The 12,080-nt window shown below is 46.0% G+C and overlaps 1 long non-coding RNA gene across 1 annotated transcript in view; it reads right to left on the bottom strand.

The window, feature by feature from the left end:
- Positions 1-4,482, bottom strand: part of LOC147100043 (uncharacterized) — a 40,680-nt gene extending 36,198 nt beyond the window's left edge. Inside the window, exon 1 of the long non-coding RNA XR_015073820.1 lies at positions 4,341-4,482. This is a non-coding gene — a long non-coding RNA (uncharacterized LOC147100043). The remainder of the gene's footprint in view (positions 1-4,340) is intronic.
- Positions 4,483-12,080: the final 7,598 nt, after the last annotated feature.

The following is a 12,080-nucleotide window of genomic DNA, read 5'->3' on the forward strand; positions in this document are numbered from 1 at the left end:
ACTTCCCTTCCTGGCCTCCATGCTACCTGATATTGTAAATAACTTCCTCTCCTTAGGCACTGCCTTTCAAAACTGCCATCAGCAACCCCTTCTCAAAATAAAAACACCTTGACCTCTCTGTCCTTGCTATCTACTACTCCATCTCCAATCCCCCCACTTTTCCTCTCCAAGGTCCTTGAACATGTTGTTGCCTTCCAGATCAGTGCCCACCTCTCCCGCAACTCCTTGTCTGAATCCCTCCAATCAGAATTCTGCTCCTTCCACAGCACCAAAATGACCATAACCAAAGTCACGGATAATTTTCTTTGCAAATGTGACAATGGTGCATTATTCCTCCTTGTCCTCCTTCTGCAGTATTAGACACAATTACACAATTGTCCTCCAAAGTCTTTCCTCTGTTATCCAGCTCCATGGGACTGCACATGTTAGTTCCAATCTTACCTATCCAATCATAGCCAGAGCAGCTCTAGCATTGGCTTCTCTTCCAAACTCCACACCTTCACTTTCGGAGACCCCCAAGGATCCATCCTTCGTCCCCTCCACTTCCTCGTCCACACGCTGCTCCTTGGCAACATCATCCACAGCCATAGGGTCAGCTTCCACGCATATGACAATGACACCCAATACCTCTCCACTGCCTCTGTGCTGTCAGACAGATTGTCCAACATTCAATCTTGCATGAGCTGTAATTTCCTACAGCTAAACAGTGGAAAGATTGAAGCCATTGCCTTTAGCCCCCGCCACAAACTCCGTACCTTAGCCATCAATTCCATCCCCCCACCCTAGCCACTGTCTCAGGCTGAACCAGCCTGTTTGCATCCTTGGATTCCTGAGCTGAGCTTTCAACTTGACATATTATCATCACAAAGACTTCCACCTCCGTAACTTCGCCCCTCTCCATCCTTTTCGCCCACTGCCACTGAATCCCACTTTTGCCACTTCCAAACTTGACTATTCCAATACTCTCCTGGCTGTCCCTTCACTCGCTATAAACTCCAGCTCATCCAAACCTCTGCTGCCAGCATCCTATCCTGCACCAAGTCCTACCAGACTCTCTGTTCCTCTGATTCTGGCCTCTTCGAATGTCCTCCTCCTTTTGCCCTACCAGTGGGAGCCATGCCTTCAGCCATCTAGGTACCACTCACTGAAATTCTTTCCCTAAACTCATTCTCCTCTCCACCTCCCTCTCCCTCCTTAAAACACATCTCTTTAACCAAGCTTTTGGTCACCCATCCAAATCTCTCTTTTGGTTTGGTGTCTATTTTCCTTACACCACGGAATGTTTTTCTACTTTAAAGGCGCTATATAAATGCCTTCTACTGAAATCATTCTTTTAGAAATCTTCTTGAACACATAGAATTATAGAATAGTCCAGCACAGAAGGAGGTCATTCGGCCCATCGAGTCTGCGCCGGCCCTTTCGAAGATCAATCCAGTTAGTCCCACCCCCACCCCCCGCTCTCTCCCCATAGCCCTGCAATTTTTTCTCCTTCAAGTATTTATCCAATTCCCTTTTGAAAGCTACTATTGAATCTGTACCCACCGCCCTATCAGGCAGCGCATTCCAAATCCTAACCACTCGTTGCGTTAAAAAAGTTTTTCCTTGTGTCATCTCTGGTTCTTTTACCAATCACCTTAAATCTGTTTAAATTTTAAACGTAAAATAATGGACTCCAGAGGAGTTCTAACTCTAGATAAAAGGTTTTGTCAGGTACATTTTCAGGAAGACAGTGCCCCTTTAAATTAGACATGAAGACATGAATTTGATATGACTGCCTGGCACACAGATTCCATTTTCCGTATCTCTGTAAATGGAAAGGTCCTTTGCTGCTTACTAAAAGTGTCCTAGGGTTCAGGGACCTGGCTTGAATTCCCATGTGTATGCTGGTTGCGGACAAATATTTATGGGCTGCACAAAATGTCCATACATGGTATCCCTAGGAAGTTCCATAAGAACGTCCGTGTCAGCCTCAAGCAATGGTCATCACTTTTTCTGTAGACCACAGTTTTTAACTCTGTGACTTTTGTATTTTCCCCATGTACCTACAAGACTGAAAATGCATCCAGTAAGGAAAATAATGAAAGTGTTATAATATTATAGAAGAAAGGCTTGCATTTATATAGCGCCTTTCACGACCTCAGGATGTCCCAAAGCACTTTGCAGCCAATGAAGTACGTTTTGAAGTGGAGTCACTGTTGTAATGTAGGAAACGCTGCAGCTAATTTGAGCACAGCAAGCTCCCAACCAAACAGCAATGAGATAATGACCAGATAATCTGTTTTAGTGATGTTGGTTGAGGGATAAATATAGGCCAGGAAATGGGGAAGAAATCCCCTGCTCTGCTTCGAATAATGTTATGGGATCTATTGGGGGAAAAATTCAGTTGTTTGCGCCTCCCGTTAGTGCCTTAAGAGGGCGCCAATTGGGGCGCAAAGCAACTAGCGCCCGGGCGCGGCGATGTTTGTGGTGCTCGCGAAATTAACTAGACATTTTGCGGTGGCACTAAACACTTCTGCCACGATCTCCTGCGCCGGCAGATTGTGATGTCATTCGAGTGCGCAACGCCCCGTTAGCGCGCCCCAGACTGGATATTGAGTAGCGCCCCCTGCCTTACCGCCTGCCGCTAGCAACGACAGGTTGAGGGGAGCATTATGCTGTCAGAAAGGGACTAGGAGAGCGCTATTTAAAGGCGACTGCTTCCTGCCTTTTTTTGTCGGTGACATTTTTGCACCACGCAGTCTTGAGAGAGAGAGAGAGAGAGAGACTTCTGGAGAGATTCAACGCTGTGTGAAGGAGTTTTGAGTACTGAGCAGCACTTTGCAGGTTTATTTTGATTTGCCCTTCCTTGCTTCGCCAGCACTCTGAGGTAGTGACTCACTCCTCGGTGTTTGCGCCTTAAGACAGGTGTGAAGCGCCTGATTTAGCGCTCCAATCACCTCCAGGGGCAATAAAAGCCAAGTTTGCTGTCAGAGACGATAATTAGCGCCAGGCGCTAAACTTTGCGCACGGCCGATAACAGCGCCCCAAATGGGGCGATACCCAAATTTTCCCCCCTTTACGTCCCCCTGAAAGGGCAGACGGGGCCTCAGTTTAACGTCTCAGCCAAAAGACGGCACCTCCGACAGTGCAGCACTCCCCCAGTAGATTAGGTGGTCAAGTCTCTGAGCCACTGCTGCTAGATATTTTCACAGACACTGAATTCTGTTCCACACCCCACCCCCTAAGTTGGATGTCCACCATCTCTAGCAGTTTCTGTGTTGACTTGTAAGGGGCTGAACTCAAATAGCCTACCAACACCCATCGTCCAGTCTCATACAAGGGTAAGGTACTGGAGGGTGTACAAGATCTGAGGAACTGTAGCCCAGCAAGGAGTCAACACCTTTAAAAGAACAAGTGCCAGGGAAGAAAACTGCAGAAAAAGGAGAGAAGAAAAGCATCATCTCCAAAGAGTTTCAACATGTTCCAAATATGTTGTAAAAAATCAAATAGCCTTTCTTTCAATAAAACAACGACATTTGTTTGAGAAATGGTTTATGCCAAAGAGATGAATGTTTATACTAATTTTTTCACTGTCGGCTAAGATGTACCCTGGGGATTTTTAAAAAATTTGTTCTTGGGACTTGGGCAATTCTGACAGGGCAGCACTTATTGCCTATCCCCAGTTGCCCTGAGAAAGTGGTGAGAGGCCTTCTTCTTGAAGCGCTGCAGTCATTGTGGTAATGGTACTCCTAAAATGGTGTTCGCATCCTGCACACTTGTAATAAGCCCCATTCAAACACTTACTGGCCCTAAAATTCCACTGGGGTTCCATTGGTCTCTCATAACACCAGCGGAACCCTCAGGGAAATGGTTTAAAGTGGGAGGCCGGTAGAACCCCTGCAGAATTTCAGGGCCGCTATATTTATCTAACACACTTTGTACAAATAGAACACACACTGAGGAGAACAGGGCAACACCAATGCTATTCCGTTCATGGAGAAGATCTTCATAACTCAAACAATTTGGGAATTTTCATCTCTTTTCCTCGTAGATTAAAGTAGGTATTTTACTGTTCCTTATCATCTGCGTACCATGTACAGACCAAATGCCTGGTCAGTCACAGAGGCCAACGTGGGGCGGGCGCTTACTCAGTAACCAATGAATGCCTAGCAAATCCATCGGCTTCTGGGAATACAACACAGGTGTCAAAAATATTCAACACTGATCATTATATTTCTCCTTGTGCAATCCAGAATTCATGCTGGAGTGTTGTGGCTGAAATTACTCCTTTTGCGATTATCTTTAAATTTGTGCCTTCGCGATAAATCACAGATCAGTAGAAACAATCTACCAATACTTACCCGATCATAACCCTTCATAATCTTGAAGACCTCTGCAATTGCTCTGCTAGAAATGTGAGAGTCATGACTGAGTGCTGCCTTTTAATCTCACCCAGACAGCAGGACTGTATTAAAGACCTGCTCTGTCTCATTGCAAAGGATATTTGAACAACATTCAGTACAGATACAACAATGGAACCGCTACCTTTATATAAAGTGATTTCACCGTTATCTGAGGTTAGCAGGCAGGCTGGGTTCCTGGAACAGTCAGGAATAGACTGCTCTCAAAATAATTTTAATTGATGTCACATTGCCGGCTGAGGTAACAGGATCTGTAGCATCTGAATAAAAGTCTTTGAATCAAGCCCACACAACCTCCCAGGGGATGAGTGGACAACAACGACCCTCAGCTTAAATGGTCAGTAACTCCGGGACCTTCATAGGCTCACGAGCCATTTCACAAACCCTGTGACTTCACATTCCAGACTTGGGGGAATTTATGAGTAATTTTGTTATCTTAGATTGGAAATTCTTTTGTGGCTATTCCTCGCTACCTCTTCAGGCATAATTTAGCAAGAGCAGTCCAAAATGGGACTTAGAAATGTATTTTAGTTAGGATAGAAATATTAACTTAGCAATACTAACCCTCCCTGCCATGCTGTCAAATCAACACAGATTTTTTTTTACTAGCATTACACTCTGGACGGTGCTGAGCATCAATGATAACACTGGTGCAGATTAATAATTACTCTGTATTTGCAGTACCACAAGGCGTTGCCATGGATTTTATTCCTTTGATTTGCCTGACTCAATGGTAGCAGAGTCAGAATGTAACGGGTTCAAGCCCCACTCCAGAATTTCAGCCCTTAACCTTGGCTGAGACTTCAGTGCAATACTGAGGCAGCACGGTGGCATAGTGGTTAGCACTGTTGCCTCACAGCGCCAGAGACCCGGGTTCGAATCCGACCTCGGGCGACTGTCTGTGTGGAGTTTGCACATTCTCCCCGTGTTTGCGTGGGTTTTCTCCGGGTGCTCCGGTTTCCTCCCACAGTCCAAAGATGTGCGGGTTAGGTTGATTGGCTATGATAAATTGACCCTTAGTGTTAGGGGGATTAACTATGTGGGGTTACAGGGATAGGGTGGGATATGTGTTGGTGTAGGGGTTATGGGGATCAGGTGGGATATGTGTCGGTGCAGGCTCGATGGGCCGAAATGGCCTCTATCTGCACTGTGGGGTTTCTGTGTGATTTCTGTGTGCTGCCTTGTCGAAGGTGCCGCCTTTTGGATGGGACATTAAACTGAGACCTTTTCTAACAACTCTGGTGGATGATCTCATGGCACTAGTCGAAGAAGAGCGGGGGGCGTTCTCATGGTGTCCTGGCCATCAGCCTCAACCCTCAACCAACACAGCCAACAACAGATTAACTATGATTTATCTTATTGCTGTCTGTGGGACCTTATTGTGCAGAAATTAGCTGTTGTGTTTGCCAACAAAAATAACATTGGCTGCATCTCAAAAGTAATTCATCTTTTGTCTAGTGCTTTGGGACATCCTGAGGACATGAAAGGTGCTCTTGAAATGCGAGATCTTTCTTAATCTGGTCTGGTTTAAAGGTTAAAGAATTGGCTGAACCATATGCGCACTATGACAGCAGTGAGTCACTGAGCATGCCTCCGTTCACAAGGCTGTTAATGTCCTGCATCTACATTTAACTATAGCTTCACATAAATAAAGACAAGGATGCGCAGTGATCACATTACTAATGGCCCACTTCAATATTTCCACTTAACCCCAAGCCTCAGCAAGGCACTATCAGTGGGTTAACCCTTTGTGTTCCGAATGCCATCTGCCATTTTTCTAATACTTACACAACTTTTGGCACTTAAGGTTATCAAATATGATGTTGCATATTTTTTAAAAAGCGAGCATACCTGAGGAAACCTTTGGAGCACAAGTGTCCCAGCCCATATTGAAGACTTCTGTTGCACACTCACACATGTCATAGGGGTTTTACCAAGATAATAAGAAACAGTGGTACATCCACTGTAGCCGTGGTGACTGACCACCTCTGCCAAATGCTGGCAATCAACTTACAAAGGCTATGACTTATTTCAAGATGGATAGATATGATGGGCTCGAATTTCATCGGGCCGCTGAGGCGGGATTGGAGGCGTGTGGGGGGTTAAAAACGTGAAATCGGGGGGCACGAACCCATCCCGCCCCCAAACCGCCTCCATGCCCGTTTCACAGGAGGCGGGTACCCGACCTGTACTGGGAGCCGAGGCGGGAAGGGGCTTAGTGCCAATTAACTGCCTGTTAACAGGTAGTTAACAGGCAGTTTTTAGCCTAATCCCTATTTTTATCCCTGAAGTGTGGTCTTCCCGACGGCTCCAAACCACGCCAAGTTAGTGAGGCGGACCGTCAGGCTGAAGGGCTTGGCGGGTTCGAGATGTCCGGTGTTCAGGTGAGTGATGGATGCATGAGTGTAGAGGTAAGTGTGTTTGGTGTGTGTAAAGTGTTTAAATAAGTTTTACTTACCTTTACTTAATAATGCAGCCTTCCTTCCTTCAGGTCTCGGGAGTCCCTCATCTCACCGGCACAGAAAGCAGAATGGCCGGGAGCTGTCAAAATCTGCAGCATTCAGCTTTCTGTTCTGGAGAGATCCCTAAATCAGCCTGAGAGGAAGGAATTAACTTAGAGTACAGATTGTCAGTGTTTGACAGCTTCAAAGAGCTGTCAAACGCTGATATTTCATCTGTCAAAAGCTCTTGACAGATGAAATGTCAATCTGTGACATCACCTGTTGCCGGGTGGCCCTTAATTGGACTGCTGAGCCCGCTGGGCGGGCTCAACAAGGTCAATCAGGGGAAAATCGAGTGGGTTGGCCACAACTCGATGGAGGCGGGACTACAACCCCAAAAGTGGGAGTCCCACCTCCTACACGCCTCCATTGATAAAATCCAGCCCGAAGTGCGTGTGTGTGTGACCACCACTCTCACTGGCACCCATTGGTGTGTAGGTCACTTGCGCGACTGACCAAACCCTTTTCTCTGTCCAGTGAACCACATTTCTGTTGAGGTGGCTCTGACCTTCGTCGAGCCTTTTCAGGTCTAGTGAAAATGTTGCATTTTATTTATGCCTATCCGTTGATCAGGAGGCTTCCTGCCCAACCATGACACATCTTGGCAGGTAGATTAGGAATAGGTGAAGCAGTTCCACAAAATATCTTGGGTGGATTGCAGCTGCAGTTAGCCCCCTGGCTCTTGGGAGATATGGAGCCACATGTTAACACCTACAAGTTCTAAAAGGCCAATCAGCATGTCTCCCTCGATGGCTCAGTTGGTAAATGCACTGTCCTGTATGGAACAGGTTCAGTCCCTGATCTGTCCTGAGTTGGCTGATCTGAGCCACATCGGCAGTAGGTGTGCTACAATTGGCCTCAGCACCCATGGGCTAGGGAAGGGGGGGAGGGGAATCATCATGGCTGACTCAATAGGTTGCTATCCAGTAACTGCACATTTGTGCACATTAGGTGGACTGGCACAGGTTCGTCTGCAGTGCCCTCAGTCAAATTAACTGGAAGGAAGACTACAGCACCTTTCACAGCCTCAGGCTGTCCCAAAGCACTTTACAGCCATTGAAGGACTTTTGAAGTGGAGTCACTGTTGTAATGTAGGAAACATGGCAGCTAATTTGCGCACAGCAAGCTCCCACAAACAGCAGTGTGATAATGATCATGTAATCTGTTTTAGTGATGTTTCTTGAGGGATAACTATTGGCCAGGACACCGGAGATAACTCCCCTGCTCTTCTTCGAAATAGTGCCATCCACTTGAGAGGGCAGACAGGGCCTCGATTTAACATCTTATTCAAAAGACAGCACCTCTGACAGTGCAGCACTCCCTCAGTATGGCACTGGAATGTCAGCCTAGATTTTTATGCTCCAAGTCTCTGAACCCTACAACCTTCTGACTCAGAGAGCAAGGGTGCGACCCACTGCGCCACCGCTGACACCTAACTGCACTCTCTCTGGGCTCACCCAAGAAGAATGACCACTGGAGTGAGGTATTTACGAATGGGAGGCAAACAACAATGAAGCTGGACCTCAACGAGAGTCAGCACCTATGGGAGAGGAGTAAATTGTGGGGGGGTGGGGGGGAAATGAATAAATTCAACAAGCTTCAAAACAGACTTTCAGAGGAACCTTTACAGGTCTCTGCCACTAGATGGCAAAATGCAGCTCAGTATGTAAAGTACAAAATGTCAATTGTGGATAGAAAATCTCTGAGCCAACGTTCAGTGGCAGGAGCAGGAACGACGACTTCACTACAGGAACAGCAATGGGAAGAGCTGGATCCAATTTCGATGCAGCACCGACACTGAGGGTAGTGTGGGCAGCAAGGATTTGTTGAACTGCAAAATATCGCCTACAGTTCTGTTAATCTAGACATGGGACTCAAGCCCGAGGCGAGACCAAAGGATGATGACTCACCACCTGGAACAATGTAACATTTAAATAGAGAAGCTCATTTACTCCCTGACAAAGTATGAATCACAGGAAAAGGAGAGTGAAAAACAAGTACATAAATATCAGCAGGGATGTAGCAGGATGCAGAAGAAAGTAAGGAAGCTTGGTTGTTGATGGTGATTCCTGAAGTAGATCAATTCCTCGCTGTCATATGCACAAGTGCAAACAGAGAGAATAAAAGAAAGATTTTGCTATCAGAATAAAAGAAAGACTTGCTGATCACATTCGAATGCCCCAAGGCACTTCACACACTTTGAATTACTGGTAACTGTCGGTGCAAAATCAGCTGCAAACTTGCATCCAAGTGCAAAAAGAAATACTGGCCCAGAAATTAGGTTCGGGGGCTTGCCGTGCGTGCAAGCCCCCGATGTGCACTCACCCGGCGCGCCGACATCTGAAGCCTGGGCCTGCTTGGAATTCCTGTCACTGGCCCGGTTCAGATGTCGGCGCGATGTGCTTACCTGATCCAGCGGCGTAGTTAGGGCGATATGCCGGCTGGGATCAGGTGAGCACTGTGCAGCCAATCGGGGGAGGGGAAACTTCATTCATGAGTTTGATAGTAAGAACTGTCAAACTCATGAAAAGTACGGGCGCACAAAAGACTAGTTTAACTTTAAATAAAATTAAAAAAAATCCCAATAATTAAATAAACTATAAATAACTTTTAAAAACTATTTTAAACAATTAATCAAATTTTTGAAAAAAATAATTTTTTAAAAAATCGGTTCTAAAGCTACACTCACCTTACTGTAAAGTCCTTAAAAACAATAAAGCTGTGGAAAAAATGTTATAATTTTAAGTAATAGACCACTTACCTTAAAGAATGAAGTCTTTACGTCTCCTTTTTAGGCCCTTACACATGCGCAAACCTGTGGAAAAAAAGGAATTTCAGCGCGCATGCGCAGACTCCTACGCGCACGCATTCATCCTCTGAACCCCTTGGTTCAGAGGACAGGAAATGCTAGTTTCCCGCGCATGCGCTGTGCATGCTGAAATCTGGCACTTCCAACAGGCCCACGCATGAGTACCCCGTCCGTACTCACGCGTTGGGACCGGAATTACTGGCCCATTGTCTCGCTTCTCCATCAGCCACAGGGTGAGAAAAAATATATATGGAGAAAGCGCATGAGTGAAATCAGTACACAGTAAAACCAGACACAATCGATATTGGCTCCAGTTTCTCACCTTTTTGAGAAAAGTTGTATCTGGGCAACTTCTACTTACTGAGCTCCTGTGCCATGGGAAAGAGAAAATAGACAAGGATGGGGACAGAACAAGGATATGGAAGAAAACAAGGAGTCTCCTTTATTACAGCTTGGGTTTTTTTTTCAAACACACAATATCCAGACAAGACGTACTTCAGGAGAGCTGTTCTCTGTTGTATCTGTGTGTTAATAGAGACACGGAAGGCAGGAGTTGGTTTCACAGGTGTTTACTGAACAAAGTCTGGAGGTGAACTAACAGATACAAGACAATATACAGGCTTATATAGCCCGAGTGGCCATTACCGGTATTACAGTACACAGGGGGCTCTTAAAAGCACATACACCACAATTCCTCCCCTTTTAGACAACCAGTACATAATATTTTAAGTAATCATTAATTAACATGTTACAAGAACAATAATCTACACATTGCTGCAGTTAATCAATTATAAGTCAGTCTTTCTGGAGGCTTCCTGACTCGGTCCGGATAATGCCTCGGTGGTGTAGTAGTTTCTGGTGGTGTAGTAGGTTCTTTTAGCAAGGCTGATTCGGCTTGAATGCCAGTGTCGGGTTCATCTGGTTCCAGTATCACCGGATCGGAGGTAGATACTATGGGTATCTCTACTTCATCATTAGGCGTATAGAGTTGTGGTGTAGGTTGTCCCTTTTCGGATGACTCTATGATCTGGTCAGCATGGCGCCTTATTATGCTTTCTCCAATGTCCACGGTATACATCAGCAGTCCTAGTCGTGTGCAAATAGTTCTAGGCTGCCATTTCTCGGTACGGTAGTCCCGGGCCAAAACTTGTTGACCTATCTGGAAGGTTCTAGTTGGCCTTTCATTCATGCCTTGAAATTGCCGGTTCTCCACGTCCCTTCTGATGTTTGGCTTGATCAAATCCAGCCGGCATCTTAGGTTTCTATTGAAGAACATCATGGCGGGAGTTTGGTTTGTAACTACATGTGTTGCATTCCTGTATGCAAACAAGAAGTTATCTACCTTATGCTGAAGTTTTATGTCTTCATTACCCATGGCCTTTATGGCCTTCTTGAAGGTCTGGACAAACCTTTCAGCCAATCCATTGGTGGCGGGATGGTATGGGACGGACGTGTAGTGCTTAACCCCATTGTTTTTTAAGAACTTCCTGAATTCTTCGGACACAAATTGCGGTCCATTATCAGAACAGATCTGTTCAGGCAGCCCATTCCTGGCAAATATGGTCCTTAATACTGTGATGGTTTTTTCCGTGGTGGTGGAGGACATCTTTATTACCTCCGGCCACTTGGAGTGTGCATCAACTGCGATTAAGAACATTGAGTCCATAAATGGATCAGCAAAGTCGATGTGTACCCTTTGCCATGGAGATGAGGGCCACTCCCATGGATGTAGAGGGGCTTGTGGTGGGGCGTTTTGGACCTTCTGGCATCCTAGGCAGCTCTTGGTCATTTCTTCGATGTCTCCATCGATACCTGGCCACCACACAAACGCTCTGGCTAGGTTCTTCATTTTCACTCCACCCAGATGCCTCTCGTGAAGCTCCTTTAGCACTTTATCCTGGAGTTTGGGTGGAATCACCACTCTGGATCCACACATCCAGGTTCCTTGGCACACTGACAGCTGTTCTCTTCTTTGCGAGAATGCTGGCAACAGTGGTTCGCCATGTGCTGGCCATCCCTTCACCGTTAAATCGTAGACTCGTGAGAGAGTCGGGTCATTTCTCGTTTCTTTTTCAATGGCAGAATTTGTTACTGGTAGACATTCTACTATGGTTGAGTGGAACATCTCCACTGGGTCTACTGTAGGTGCCTCTTCTACCGTTGGCAACGGTAGGCACGATAAACCGTCAGCATTCCCATGCTGTTTTGATCCTTTGTATTCTATGCCATATTGGTGTGCCCCTAGGAAAAGGGACCACCTCTGTAGCCTTTGCGCTGTCATAATGGGAACACCCTTTTTAGGGTTGAATATGGAGACGAGGGGTTGATGGTCAGTCAACAAGGTAAATTTTTGTCCGTGTAGGTAATGGT

The sequence above is a fragment of the Somniosus microcephalus genome, chromosome 27 (genome assembly GCF_052327205.1).
Source record: "Somniosus microcephalus isolate GS21.2 chromosome 27, FLI_Smic_1.0, whole genome shotgun sequence".
NCBI lineage: Eukaryota > Metazoa > Chordata > Chondrichthyes > Squaliformes > Somniosidae > Somniosus > Somniosus microcephalus.